The sequence below is a fragment of the Mytilus trossulus genome, chromosome 10 (assembly GCF_036588685.1).
Source record: "Mytilus trossulus isolate FHL-02 chromosome 10, PNRI_Mtr1.1.1.hap1, whole genome shotgun sequence".
Lineage (NCBI taxonomy): Eukaryota > Metazoa > Mollusca > Bivalvia > Mytilida > Mytilidae > Mytilus > Mytilus trossulus.
In genome coordinates this window covers 14,613,980-14,629,799 of record NC_086382.1, presented here as the reverse complement: position 1 = coordinate 14,629,799, position 15,820 = coordinate 14,613,980, and the positions used below count along the sequence as shown (strand labels likewise).

Sequence of the window (15,820 nt, the reverse complement as noted above, 5' to 3'; positions counted from 1 at the left end):
AGAAACCAAATTGACACAGAAATTAACAACTAAAGGTCACAGTACGGACTTCAACTATGAGCACAAACCACAGCTTTATAATTTTTCTGGGAATATTTCATATTTCTGTCATTTCTTATATGTCATGCAGTCGGTAAAATACAAAATGTGTATGAAGGATTGTAGATTTCCCCTCTTAAACATCAACACTTGCAGCCTACTGTATAAATGTTCTTGGAAAAAATTCATCCTTACTAATAAACCTATATATCCCTTACAGTTAGTAAGTAAATATCAAATGTGTATGAAGCATTGTAGATGTCATCGTAGTTCGACACTTGCAGCTACTGAATAAATTTTCATGGAGAATATCATCCATAATAGTGTACCTATATATATATATCTCTCCTGCATTTAGAAAAATACCATAGAACTGTGTATGATGCATTGTTGATGTTCCCGCTCAAATATCAATAATGCACCCTACTATGCAAGTGTCTTTTGGATATTTCACCCTGACTAAAGTACCTATGTCTTACAGTCGGTAATATATAAAATGTTCATAAAAGATTGTAGATGTTCCCTCCGGAATAATCTGAAAAATTTCGGAAACCAATAACTCTATTTCATGAGTTTAATATACAACCCTTTCAAGATATTCCAAGTCTCCCTATCATAAGACTGTTTACAATTTCTTATTATCATCATAGACACAATATTTAGTTCTTGTCAATAAAGTGATGAAGAATTTCATTATATATATAGAAAAGCAATCATATAGCAATTGTTGCTGGAAAATAATCACATTGATATTAAGTAAAAGTAATAATAAAATTTTAGAACTTTTTATTTCATGAAAATCAAACCTACATAACATAGAATGAAGGTTTTAGAAAATTAAACATATTGTACAATTCTAAATATTCCAATATATAAATGCATAAACAACGTCAATATATTCTTAATTACACAATACAACTGCTTTGATTTGTATTCAAACAACCAGGAATCTGTTTACTTTCACTTTTCACCTTTCAGATAACATTTTATACATGTAAATAAATTCTGTGTTTGTTACTTTAATGATAACCATTTTCCAGTAGTATAAAGTTCATGCATTTTAAATCTTTGTAGGTCTTCAATATATAAGAACACAGTTCAGTTGTCCTCCACATTGCAGATATTTTATCCAAGGACAAATTACAATATCAGTTAATTATAACAAAAACACAAATCTAAGTGCAGTAAAATAGTCTCCCCTATTCTGTAAAGACATTCTTGTTCTTATTCTTTCTTAATTGTGTGGCCAGCACTAAATCTTGATTAACCTACAAAACAATATATGGTTCAGTTGAATAAATAATTAGTCTAATACAATACAAAATTTAAATGTCTCAAACAGTTGACATTTATTTTCCATCTGAGAGTAAATAGGAGTGTTTCATCAATGCAAAGACAGCAAATAATCCCCAGATTGTATCAAATTGTAAAATTTGTAATGCAGAAATACAATTCATTTGTGAGATCAATCATTTAAATGAAAAGTTCAAATCATTTTTTTCATTAGAAATGCATTTCAAAGAACCATGATTTACCTTTTTTATGAAATGTCAATATAGGGAGAAAACAAGGCTTAATCATAACTATTTCTTTTTATCTAGTATTGATAATAAGAATGTGTTGGTGAATATGTAAACTGTGATGATTAAAATATAAAGTGTTGTGATAGACAAACATACTAAAGTAATAGACAAACATAGTGTGGTGATAGACAAATAAATAAAAATGTAGATTACCTTTTCCTTTTCTTCTATTTTCTATCTCTCAAATATCTAGTTTCCTTTTTCTGAAAAACAATAACAATGATAGGTGTCACATTGAGTAATTTTTAGTTTAAAATCTAAAAACACATAAACAGATTTCTGTACAGAAAAGTGGATTATTATTATTATGCTCATATCCACTTTGAAATTGGTATAAATAGGGTGCTTTGAGAGATATACCCAGTGGTGTGATAGACAAATTGAGGTGAAAATATAAACAGTGAGGTGATAGATATTTTGAGTGAGGTGATACATATAAAATGAAATGATTGATTTACAAAGTGAGGTGATTGGTATTTTAACTAAAGGCACAGGTGTATATAGTGTAGTGTGGTGATAGACAAACATAGTGTGGTGATAGAAAAACATAGTGTGGTAATTTATGAACACAGTGTGGTGATAGACAAACATAGTGTGGTGATAGATATACAGTGTGGTGATAGACAAACACAGTGTTGTGATAGACAAACATAGTGTGGTGATAGATATACAGTGTGGTGATAGACAATAGTGAGGTAATAGACAAACAAAGTGTGTCGATTGACAAACATAGTGTGGTGATAGATATACACACAGTGGTGATAGACAATAGTGAGGTGATAGACAAACATAGTGTGGTGACAGACAAACATAGTGTGGTGATAGATATACAGTGCGGTGATAGACAATAGTGAGGTAATAGACAAACAAAGTGTGTCGATTGACAAACATAGTGTGGTGATAGATATACACACAGTGGTGATAGACAATAGTGAGGTGATAGAAAAACATAGTGTGGTGATAGACAAACATATAGGGCGGTGATAGACATTAGTAAGGTGATAGACAAACATAGTGTGGTGATTGACAAACATAGTGTGGTGATAGACAAACATACTGTAATGATAAATAAACATAGTGTGGTGATAGACAAACATAGTGTGGTGATAGACAAACAAAGTGTGGTGCTATATGTACATAGTGTGGTGATAGACAAACATGTGATATACAAACATAGTGTGGTGATAGACAAACACAGTGTGATGATAGACAAACAAAGTGTGGGGATAGACAAATATAGTGTGATGATAGACAATAGTGTGGTGATAGGCAATAGTGAGATGATAGACAAACATAGTGTGGTGATATATAAACACAGTGAGTTGATAGACAAACAGTGTGGTGATCAACAAAATAGTGTGGTGGTTGATTATGTGTGGCGGTAGCTATATTATATGTGGCCATAATTATATCATGTGATGTAGTAGATACATAATATGTGGTGGTATATACATTATGTGTGTTCCAGCAGATGTATTATGTAGACAATGCTACAAGTACAATAACACTGAAGCAATATATTTATAAGGTTTACTCATCTTGAATGTTAGAATCATTGACCCACAGTTAGTATACCATATTTGCTACTTTTATTGAAAAGTTACCTGACATGATATTTATATAAAATATTGCATGACATTTTTAGCAGTTATTCTTTAAAAAACCATTTTTTTTCAATTATTTCATTTCAACCAGGATTGTTTGATTGCTAATTAACTCTTTACATTCATATGTATAATACTATCAATATCAATGAAGATTACCTTTTCCTTTTCTTCTATTTTCTATCTCTCAAATATCTAGTTTCCCTTTTCTGAAAAAAAAAAATAACAATGATAGGTGTCACATTGAGTAATTTCTAGTTTAAAATCTAAAAACACATAAACAGATTTCTGTACAGAAAAGTGGATTATTATTATGCTCATATCCACTTTGAAATTGGTATAAATAGGGCTTTGAGAGATATAACCAGTGGTGTGATAGACATAATATACAAATTGAGGTAAAAATATAAACAGTGAGGTGATAGATATTTTGAGTGAGGTGATACATATAAAATGAAATGATTGATTTACAAAGTGAGGTGATTGGTATTTTAACTAAAGGCACAGGTGTATATAGTGTAGTGATATACATAGAGATTGTGGTGGATAGATACAGAGATCATGGGGATAGATATAGAGAATGTGGTGATTGATATATAAAGTGAGGTGATTGATAAATAAAGTAAGGTGATAGGTTTTTATTATGTGCATATACACATAGACTTTCGGGGTACATATAGAATATAGGGATAAACAAAAAAGTGAGGTGTTTGTTAAATAAAGAAAAGTGATAGCTGTTTATAATGTTGTGATATACATAGAAATTGTGGGGGTAGATACAAAGATCATGGAGATAGATATAGAGAATATGGTGATTGATATATAAAGTGAGGTGATTGATATAGAGAATATGGTGATTGATATATAAAGTGAGGTGATTGATAAATAAAGTAAGGTGATAGGTGTTTATTATGTGCAGATAAACATAGACTTTGGGGGTGGATATAAAATATGGGGATAAACAAAGAGAGTGTGGTGATTGATGTATAACATGTTTAAAGTGAGGTGATTGATAAATAAAGTAAAGTGATAGGTAATTATTATGTGCAGATAAACATAGACTTTTAGGGTGGATATAGAATATGGGGATAAACAAATGTGGTGATTGATGTATAACATGTATAAACTGAGGAGATTGATAAATAAAGTAAAGTGATAGGTGTTTATAATGTTGTGATATACATAGAGATTGTGGGGATAGATACAATGATTATGGGGATAATTATAGAGAGTGTGGTGATTTATATATTAAGTGAGGTGATTGATAAATAAAGTAAGGTGATAGGTGTTTAATATGTGGATATATACAGAGAGACATTTGTGGTTGATATAGAGAGTGTGGTGATTTATATATTAAGTGAGGTGATTGATAAATAAAGTAAGGTGATAGGTGTTTAATGTGTGGATATATACAGAGAGACATTTGTGGTGGATATAGAGAGTATGTGGATAGATATAGAGAGTGTGGTGATTTATATATTAAGTGAGGTGATTGATAAATAAAGTAAGGTGATAGGTGTTTAATATGTGGATATATACAGAGAGACATTTGTGGTGGATATAGAGAGTATGTGGATAGATATAGAGAGTGTGGTGATTTATACATAAAGTGAGGTGATTGATAAATACAGTAAGGTGATAGGTGTTTAATATATGGATATATACAGAGAGACATTTGTGGTGGATATAGAGAGTATGTGGATAGATAAAGAGAGTGTGTGGTGATTTATACATAAAGTGAGTTGATTGATAAATAAAGTAAAGTGATAGGTGTTTAATATGTGGATATATACAGAGAGACATTTGTGGTGGATATAGAGAGTATGTGGATAGATATGGAGAGTGTGTGGTGATTGATATATAAAGTGAGGTGATTGATAAATAAATTAAAGTGAAAGGTATATAATATGTGGAGATATACATAGAGACTGTTGGTGTAGATATAGAGAGTGGGTGATAGATGCAGAGATCATGGGGATAGATATAGAGAATGTGGTGATTGATATATAAAGTGAGGTAATAGGTATACAAAATAAGGTGATCAGTGTTTATTATTTGAAAGTATGCATAACTTTGTGGGGATAGAGAGTATGATGATAGATATAGAGATTGTGTAGTGATTGATATATGTAGTGAGGTGATTGATAAATAAATTAAGGTGATATGTATGTTTATTAAGGTGGTAGATTAAATATCATGTGGCAATAAACATAGAAACTGTGGGAAAGATGTAGAAAGTCTGATGATAATCAAAGAGAGAATGTGATTGATTTATAAAGTAAGATGATTCATTAATAAAGTAATGGAGTAGGTTTTATATAGTGAGGACATATACATAGAGACTGAGGAGAAAGATATAGAGATTGTGGGGATTGATATCAAAAGCATGGGGATAGATATAGAGAGTGTTGGGATAGATATCGAAAGTATGTGGATAGATATATAGAGTTTGTGGTGATTGATATATAAAGTGAGGTGATGGATAAATAAAGTAAGATGATAGGTGTTTATTATGTGGGGATATACATAGAGACTGTTATGATATATATAGATAGATATATGAATATGTGGTGTGAGTGCCAATGAGACAACTCTCCATCCAAATAACAATTTAAAAAATTAAACCATTATAGGTCAATGTAGGGCCTTCAACACGGAGACTTGACTCACACTGAACAACAAGCTGTAAAGGGCTCCAAATTACAAGTGTAAAACCATTCAAACAGGAAAACCAACAGTCTAATCTATATAAAAAAAAAAGAAACGAGAAACATGTATAAATTACATAAACAAACGACAACTACTGTACATCAGATTCCTGACTTAGGACAGGTGAAAAATTTTGCAGCGGGATTAAAAGTTTTAATGGTACCAAACCTTCTCCCTTTTTCTGAAACAATAGCATGACATCACAACATAGCAAAACGCACGATAAAATATCAATTGGCAGGCTTAACTTAATAAAAAAAAATAGAGGCTATTATGATATAAATACAGACAATTATGATATACATAATGACGACTGTTGGCTTTGGAATGGAGAGTGTAGTGATAGATAATCATAGTATTGGGATAGCTATTGAGAGTGTTGGGATAGATATGGAGAGTGTGGTGATGAATACAGTGACTGTAGCAATAGTGGAATATATCAACCAGCACACTATATATATTTTTTATTGAGTATCATTTTCTAAAAAAACTTTACCATCACTATTGCTGAGTGAGAATAGTATTAAGATATATACTGGCTGGTGACAAGTATTGATGGTGTTGTAATTGATTTAAACAGTGCAGTGAGGTAATAGATACATATATAAAATGTGGTGAAAAAGTATAAACAGTGAAGTCAATGAGATATTTTCAGCCAGGCCATACATATATAAAATGAGGTGATAGATATATAAAGTGAGATGAAAGATATGCATAGTGTGGTGACAATGCACAGTGGGTGATATTTGATAAAGTGAGGTGAAAGATATACAAAGATATGTGATAGATATACAAAATGTTAAGATAGATACATTAATTAGGTGACATATGAACAGTGTGGTGATTGATGTATATAATTTGGTGATAGATACATAAAGTGTTTTGACATATGAATAATGTGATAGATATATAAAGTGTGGTGATAGATATATAAAGTGATATATCAAGTGTGGTGATAGATATATTAAGTATGGTGATAGATATTTAGAGTGTGGTGATAGTTATATAAAGTGTTGTGACATATGAACAGTGTGATGATACATGTATATAGGGTGGTAATAGATATACAAAGTGTGGTGATAGATATATAGTGTTGTGATATATGAACAGTGTGGTGATAGATGTATATAGTGAGGTGATAAATATATTAAGTGTGATGATAGATATATTAAGTGTGATGATAGATATAAAAATCATGGTGATGGATATATAAAATGAGGTGATAAATATACAAAGTGTGGTGATAGATATACAAGGTGTGGTGATAGATATACATTGTGGTGACAGATGTTTAAAGTTATGTTGAAATATGTAAAGTTAGGTGATAGATATATAAAGTGAGGTGATAGATATATATATGTATATACAGTGAGGACATCAATATATATAGCTATAGTGAAGTGCTTAATATATTAATTGAGATGATAAATGTATCAAGTAAGATGATAGATATATGAAGAAAGGTGGAAGATGTATCAATTGTGGTGTTAAATATTTACTCAGGTCATTGATATATCAATTAAGGTTTAGATATAAACAGTATGATGATAATTATAGAGTGTAGTGATTGATATATACCGTGAGCTGATAGTTAGGTGATAGGTGTTTATAATGTGGTAATAAACAAAGGGACGTAGTGATAGATATTGAGAGTATGGTAAAAGATAAAGAGACTGTATATAAAATGTGATGATAGATACATAAAGTTAGTTGACATATGAACAGTGTGGTGATATATGTATATAATTTTGTGATAGATACATAAAGTGTTTTGACATATGAATAGTGTGGTGATAGATATATAAAGTGGGGTGATAGATATAAAGTGTGGTGATAGATATATTAAGTGTAGTGATAGATATTTAGAGTGTGGTGATAGTTATATAAAGTGTTGTTACATATGAACAGTGTGGTGATAGATGTTTATTGGGTGGTGATAGATCAACAAAGTGTGGTGATAGATATATAGTGTTGTAACATAAGAACAGTGTGGTGATAGATGTATATAGGGTGGTGATAGATATACAAAGTGTGGTGATAGATACATAAAGTGTTTTGACATATGAATAGTGTGGTGATAGATATATTAAGTGGGGTGATAGATATATAAAGTGTGGTGATAGATATGTTAAGTGTAGTGATAGATATTTAGAGTGTGGTGATAGTTATATAAAGTGTTGTTACATATGAACAGTGTGGTGATAGATGTTTATTGGGTGGTGATAGATCAACAAAGTGTGGTGATAGATATATAGTGTTGTAACATAAGAACAGTGTGGTGATAGATGTATATAGGGTGGTGATAGATATACAAAGTGTGGTGATAGATACATAAAGTGTTTTGACATATGAATAGTGTGGTGATAGATATATTAAGTGGGGTGATAGATATATAAAGTGTGGTGATAGATATGTTAAGTGTAGTGATAGATATTTAGAGTGTGGTGATAGTTATATAAAGTGTTGTTACAAATGAACAGTGGGGTGATAGATGTATATTGGGTGGTGATAGATAAACATAGTGTGGTGATAGATATATAGTGTTGTAACATAAGAACAGTGTGGTGATAGATTTTTATTGGGTGGTGATAGATAAACAAAGTGTGGTGATAGATTTATAGTGTTGTAACATAAGAACAGTGTGGTGATAGATGTATATAGGGTGGTGATAGATATACAAAGTGTGGTGATAGATACATAAAGTGTTTTGACATATGAATAGTGTGGTGATAGATATATTAAGTGGGGTGATAGATATATAAAGTGTGGTGATATATATGTTAAGTGTAGTGATAGATATTTAGAGTGTGGTGATAGTTATATAAAGTTTTGTTACATATGAACAGTGTGGTGATAGATCAACAAAGTGTGGTGATAGATATATAGTGTTGTAACATAAGAACAGTGTGGTGATAGATGTATATAGGGTGGTGATAGATATACAAAGTGTGGTGATAGATACATAAAGTGTTTTGACATATGAATAGTGTGGTGATAGATATATTAAGTGGGGTGATAGATATATAAAGTGTGGTGATAGATATGTTAAGTGTAGTGATAGATATTTAGAGTGTGGTGATAGTTATATAAAGTGTTGTTACATATGAACAGTGTGGTGATAGATGTTTATTGGGTGGTGATAGATCAACAAAGTGTGGTGATAGATATATAGTGTTGTAACATAAGAACAGTGTGGTGATAGATGTATATAGGGTGGTGATAGATATACAAAGTGTGGTGATAGATACATAAAGTGTTTTGACATATGAATAGTGTGGTGATAGATATATTAAGTGGGGTGATAGATATATAAAGTGTGGTGATAGATATGTTAAGTGTAGTGATAGATATTTAGAGTGTGGTGATAGTTATATAAAGTGTTGTTACATATGAACAGTGGGGTGATAGATGTATATTGGGTGGTGATAGATAAACATAGTGTGGTGATAGATATATAGTGTTGTAACATAAGAACAGTGTGGTGATAGATGTTTATTGGGTGATGATAGATAAACAAAGTGTGGTGATAGATTTATAGTGTTGTAACGTAAGAACAGTGTGGTGATAGATGTATATAGGGTGGTGATAGATATACAAAGTGTGGTGATAGATACATAAAGTGTTTTGACATATGAATAGTGTGGTGATAGATATATTAAGTGGGGTGATAGATATATAAAGTGTGGTGATAGATATGTTAAGTGTTGTGATAGATATTTAGAGTGTGGTGATAGTTATATAAAGTGTTGTTACATATGAACAGTGGGGTGATAGATGTATATTGGGTGGTGATAGATAAACATAGTGTGGTGATAGATATATAGTGCTGTAACATAAGAACAGTGTGGTGATAGATGTTTATTGGGTGGTGATAGATAAACAAAGTGTGGTGATAGATTTATAGTGTTGTAACATAAGAACAGTGTGGTGATAGATGTATATAGGGTGGTGATAGATATACAAAGTGTGGTGATAGATACATAAAGTGTTTTGACATATGAATAGTGTGGTGTTAGATATATAAAGTGAGGTGATAGATATATAAAGTGTGGTGATATATATATTAAGTGTAGTGATAGATATTTAGAGTGTGGTGATAGTTATATAAAGTGTTGTTACATATGAACAGTGTGGTGATAGATGTATATTGGGTGGTGATAGATAAACAAAGTGTGGTGATAGATATATAATGTTTTGACATAAGAACAGTGTGGTGATTGATGTATATAGGGTGGTGATAAATATCCAAAGTGTGGTGATAGATGTATTTAGTGAGGTGATAAATATATTAAGTTTAATGATAGATATATTTAGTGTGATGATAGATATAAAAATTGTGTTGATGGATATATAAAATGAGGTGATAGATACATAAAGTGTTATGACATATGAACAGTGTGGTGATAGATGTATTTAATTTGGTGATAGATACATAAAGTGTTTTGACATATGAATAGTGTGGTGATAGATATATAAAGTGTGGTGAAAGATATGTTTAGTGTAGTGATAGATATTTAAAGTGTGGTTATAGTTATATAAAGTGTTGTTACATAAGAACAGTGTGGTGATAGATGTATATTGGGTGGTGATAGATTAACAAAGTGTGGTGATAGATATATAGTGTTTTGACATAAGAACAGTGTGGTGATAGATATATAGTGTTTTGACATAAGAACAGTGTGGTGATAGATGTATATAGGGTGGTGATAGGTATACAAAGTGTGGTGATAGATACATTAAGTGTTTTGACATATGAATAGTGTGGTGATAGATATATAAAGTGGGGTGATAGATATATAAAGTGTGCTGATAGATATATTAAGTGTAGTGATAGATATTTAGAGTGTGGTGATAGTTATATAAAGTGTTGTTTCATATGAACAGTGTGGTGATAGATGTATATTGGGTGGTGATAGATAAACAAAGTGTGGTGATAGATATATAGTGTTGTAACATAAGAACAGTGTGGTGGTAGATGTATATAGGGTGGTGATAGATATACAAAGTGTGGTGATAGATATATAGTGTTGTGACATATGAACAGTGTGGTGATAGATGTATATAGTGAGGTGATAAATATATTAAGTGTGATGATAGATATATTAAGTGTGATGATAGATATGAAAATCGTGGTGATGGATATATAAAATGAGGTGATAAATATACAAAGTGTGGTGATAGATATACAAGGTGTGGTGATAGATATACATTGTGGTGACAGATGTTTAAAGTTAAGGGGAAAATATGTAAAGTTAGGTGATAGATATATAAAGTGAGGTGATAGATATATAAAGTGAGGTGATAGATATATAAATAAAGTGATGTGATTGATAAACATATGTATATATAGTGAGGATATCAATATATATAGCTATAGTGAAGTGCTCAATATATAAAGTGAGGTGATAAATGTATCAAGTAAGATGATAGATATATGAAGAAAGGTGAAAGATGTATCAATTGGGGTGTTAAATATTTACTCAGGTCATTGATATATCAATTAAGTTTTAGATATAAACAGTATGATGATAATTATAGAGTGTAGTGATTGATATATACCATGAGATAGGTGTTTATAATGTGTTAATACACAAAGGGATGTAGTGATAGATATTGAGAGTATGGTAATAGATAAAGAGACTGTAGCAATAGATATGCAGTGTGTGGTATGATAAAAATGAAATTTCATGTGTTAAAATAGTCACTATAAAGATGTGTTACTAAAGGATATATACATGTATTCAATAAGGTTGTTTTACCAACATTCATTATACCATATTCCTATTTTCATGTACATAGAACATGTGCATGATTACAAGAATGTAGAAAAGTCATATATATAGAGAGAGGTGCTATATATATTCAGTATGGTGATACAAATATAAAGAGAGATGATAGGTAAAAATGTGATGTGATAGATAAATAAGGTGCGGTGCTAGATATAAAGTGTGGTGACAGCTTTATAAAGAGTGGTGATGCATATATATAGTATGGTGAAAGACAACAGTGAGGTGATAGATATATAAAGTGGGGTGATTGGTGTATAATGTTTGGTGATAGATATATGAATTGTCGGAAGAGATATGTGAAGCTACCTAAAAGATATCTAGCAAGGCAATGAATATAAATAGTGAAGCCATAAACATATAAAGGGAGGCAGTTGAGGTCTATAGTATGGAAAGAAATTCAGAGAGATACAAATATAAACATCTTTTGGTGGTTAATTTATACAGTATTGTACAAATTGATATTTATACAGAACACGGCAGTGATAGTTATATACAGTGGTTTTAGTTATATATAGTGTGTTGATTGAATTATAAAGCAGTTATAGATTTATAAAGTGGTGATATATATATATATTCAGTGTGGTGATATTAATATAAAGTGGTGATTGGTGATATAAAGTGTAGTGATAGATTACGTGATGTGATAGATGTATAGTAAGGACATAGATATATAGTTAGTGGATAGTTAGTGGATATATATATATACATCAGTTGTTCGACCTGTTAGTCAAATGCGTTTTGTTTAAATATACTTTTCACTCTTTTGGTCTTTTGGAAAATGTTGTTTGTGCTGTTTTTAGACCCTTCTACAACGAAATTTGTTTGACATGCACACGTATAAAAATTGCGGTTTTTATCCAACGCAGTCATAGGTTTGAACGTGGTTTTCAATTTAGACTCGTTTATATATATATATATATATACAACTCGTCTAAACATCAACCAAACAATGTTAGATCTGTAAATTTGCTTTCGCAAATTATATAAACAAGTCTAAATTGAAAACTACGTTCAAACCTATGATTGTGATGGATAAAAACCACAATTTTTATACGTGTGCATGTAAACATATATATATAGATTCTTACATTGATACCAGTGGATTATCGGATTTATCCAATCGAGATAGTTAAATTATCAATTTTAAAGTACGAGCCGCTTCGGCGAGTACTTTAAAATTTATAATTTAACTATCGAGATTGGATAAATCCGATAATCCACGAGTTACTATGTAAGAATCTGTTTCTCTAATGATTAAAAAGACATTTTCTATTTTTGTTAACAGAAAATCCCCTTCGAATGCCTTTCACATTGCACGAGGTTGTCAATTTCATGAACACCTGTTATCAAATTTTGATTCATCCAGTTAGCTAAAAAGGTCATGACCCTTAAAATCATCCAATGATCTTTTGAGATCACCAGCAACCACACGTTGATTAAATTTTTTTATACAATGGGTTCGGAAAGGGAAAAATTCCCATAGAATTAGAGAAATATATATATCTGAAGTGGTATATATATTAAGTATGGTGATAAACAGATAAAGTATGGTGATAGAGAGATAAAGTTTGGTGATAGAGAGATAAAGTTAGGTGATAGATATTGTAGATGGTGATAGATATATATTGTGCTCAATAATGAAAAATATATACAGAAAGATCTAAATTAAACACTGTTGGTGTTAGGTATATATACAGTGTCGTACAAAGTGGCCATAAATATATACTGTGGTTTTAGATATATACAGTGTGTTGATAGATTTATAGAGTGGTGATAAATATATAGCATGGTGATAGATGTATACAGTGTTGTACAAAGTGGTGATTAATACAGAATGGTGATAAATATATAGCATTGTGATAGATATATTGTGTTGTACAAAGTGGTGATTAATACAGAATGATGATTAATACAGAATGGTGATAAATATAAAGCATTGTGATAGATATATTGTGTTGTACAAAGTGGTGATTAATACAGAATGATGATTAATACTGAATGGTGATAAATATATACAGTGTGTTGATAGATGAATAGAGTGGTGATTACTGTTATAATTGTCATTTGGCAATTTTTTTTTACGGTTATTCATTAAGACAGAGGTACCAAGATTTCCCGGAATTACAAGTATCGCCCTCATACATGACCGGGGGAAGGAGGAGTCCTGATCCCAAAATCTTGGGCTTAAAAACATGAAATCCTGAATTCCCGAATTTAAATCCTGACATCCCGACATCCCGAAATTCAAAAAAAGAATTCCTGGATCCCTAAATAGTCAATCCCGAAAAACACCTGATCTTGGAGTCCCGATAAAGTGGTTCTCATTGATGTCTAAGCGTGACATGGGATTGCCAATTCATTTGTAAGCATGCCACGTGAAAGTCAAATTATTTTGTCATGAAAACAGGAAGTGAGGTCTTGCGGGACCAGGGAAATGACAAAAAAATGAGAATTGCTTACGTATATAGTGTAAGCAGGATACGGGAATCTGATAAAACAGTAAGCAGGATCCGGGATCTGAACACCCCAATGAGACCCCTGATAAAGGTCCTATCCCCCTCATACATGCACTATCCATAACAATCTTTTTAAAACTTTCTGGACTCCCCAAGAAAACATTTCGGCCACCTCCTATGAACACTGACCTGACACATTCACATGAAAAGTATTAATTGTCCGGCTCTTTTGAACCAGATCACATTTTGTAGTGGAAAAGGAAAAGGGGGGGGGGGGGTGAAGCCTCCTTTCCTTTAAAATGTTATTTTGCATTTAAAGATGATGTATGTTTTCATTGTTACAATGCATTATTTTTCATACCTTTCACACGTTTTTTTTTACGTTTTAGAAGTTATGTGTGCTCTTAAGGACGAGAAAGAGAGCCACTTCAGCAACTGAGCAAGTGTATTTTCTTTCGCAGATAAAATGTAAATAGATGCGCACAAATCTATCTCCAAATAGAAGATTTTTCAAAAATGAAAGTAGGAAATTCGGTGGGCGTTTCTTGCGCATGCGCACAAACCACGGTGATAGTTACGGTGATTGTATCAGGAACCGTGTATATTATATACCTGCAAAGTGAACCTCCGGCGGATCCAGTCATTTCCCCAAGAATTATAGGAAGGTACAACATACAAGTACGTCCCACACTCAAATGCATAGAACTTCATAAAACAAATTATTTGCCACCCCTTCCCCCCTTGAACCACAGGCACTCGTCTCAGAAAAAAAAATCCTATATGTGTTACTATAAAGGTATACAAGAAGAAAACAAATTTTGAGACGAGTGCCTGTGTCTTGAACCCGCCACTGAACCTGGTGAAGTTTATTCCGATACATGCATTCAGATTTGCTGACTAGATTTATTGACAAAATTGAAAACAAGGTTACATCATTTCTTTAGTTCGAATGCGGTAGTTCAGATCATGAAGATTTTGGTAAATAAAGGATATTTAGTCCATTTGCATTTTTTTTTATAGTAAAGCTTTGCAATTCATAAATACCGGTATATGAACATTAACTACAGGAAATCGTAGGTTCAATCCCCGACCGGGTCAAACAAAGACTTGAAAACGTATTTTCTCATTCAGCTGCTCATTGTTGAAGGCCGTACGATGATCTATAGTTGTTAATGCCTGTGTCATTTTGGTTTCTTGAAAGAGTGGTTTCATTGACAATCCCGAACATCTTATATTTGCCATTTCTTAATAAGCACTCGACATTTAATAAGTAAAACCAATGACTGGTCGGCTCGGAGCAAGAATAATGTGTTCTGGGTGACAAATCTGACTGTGTGTGTTGGTCTAGAAGCAAGGTTCATATTGATATCAAATGAACATTCGCCTGTTTTTGTCCTGAATATGCATTAAATTTTAAACTGGACGCAAATCAGCCACCATCTTGATCGTGCAATTTTTTACTGTCATTGCGATAGTGAAATGCTGAGGTACATATCACATCTCCATTAATCCTTAGGGAGTGTACATGGATCCGCTGTACCCTTGCAGTCAATCAAGGGGTGCGTCTACATTGGCGGAATCTCGAGTACATACATACATACCGTTCTAGTATATTTGAATGTTGCAATATGTGACATCTT

The 15,820-nt window shown here is 31.8% G+C and overlaps 1 long non-coding RNA gene across 2 annotated transcripts; it reads right to left on the bottom strand.

The window, feature by feature from the left end:
- Positions 1 to 979: 979 nt before the first annotated feature.
- Positions 980 to 14,665, bottom strand: LOC134686894 (uncharacterized). Of its 2 annotated transcripts, none has more exons than XR_010101687.1 (4): positions 5,897 to 5,918; positions 3,386 to 3,435; positions 1,776 to 1,825; positions 980 to 1,307 (listed from the first exon to the last, which is right to left on the bottom strand). It is a non-coding gene; the product is annotated as an uncharacterized LOC134686894 (long non-coding RNA). The 2 variants fall into 2 exon arrangements; XR_010101686.1 differs by lacking the exon at positions 5,897 to 5,918 and adding an exon at positions 14,542 to 14,665 and having other exon boundaries at positions 981 to 1,307.
- Between the last annotated feature and the right edge of the window lie 1,155 nt (positions 14,666 to 15,820).